The following is a 622-nucleotide window of genomic DNA, read 5'->3' as shown; positions in this document are numbered from 1 at the left end:
TATCTTATAACTGTCAAAGGGAGAAATGGACTTTAAATGAGCTCATTTCATTTTGTGTGCAAGAAGAGGAAAGGCTGAAGTGAGAAAGGACTGAAAGTGCTCATTTTGTAAGTACCTCTAAGGACAAGGGCAAAAGGAAAAACACTTCAGAGCCCAAGAATGAAGCTGCTAAGGGTCTAGAGCAAAAGAAGTAGAAGTAGGCTTATGTCTGTTACTTTTGCAAAGGAACTGGACATCAAAAGAAGAAATGTGTGAAGTATCATGTCTGACGTGCTAAGAAAGGTACATTTCTTACTTTGGTATGTTCTGAGGTCAATTTAACTTCAGTACCTGGAAACACCTGGTAGTTAGACTCTGGTTCAACTTCTAACATCAGTGTTTCAATGTTGGGTTGCTTGAGCTACCGAAAGCCTAATTATGTTGAAAGATACATCTACGTTGGCGATGGAAAATCGGTAGAAGTGGAAGCTATATGACACTTTAGGTTGTTATTATGTACTGGTTTTTATTTGAATTTGAAAGACACTTTTGTTGTACCGTCTTTTAGACGAAATTTAATTTATGTTTCTTATTTGGACAAATTTGGTTATTGTTGTTCTTTTGGAAACAATTCGGTTCAATT

This window comes from Lupinus angustifolius, chromosome LG14 (assembly GCF_001865875.1).
Source record: "Lupinus angustifolius cultivar Tanjil chromosome LG14, LupAngTanjil_v1.0, whole genome shotgun sequence".
NCBI lineage: Eukaryota > Viridiplantae > Streptophyta > Magnoliopsida > Fabales > Fabaceae > Lupinus > Lupinus angustifolius.
Note: the sequence above shows the minus strand (reverse complement) of the source record.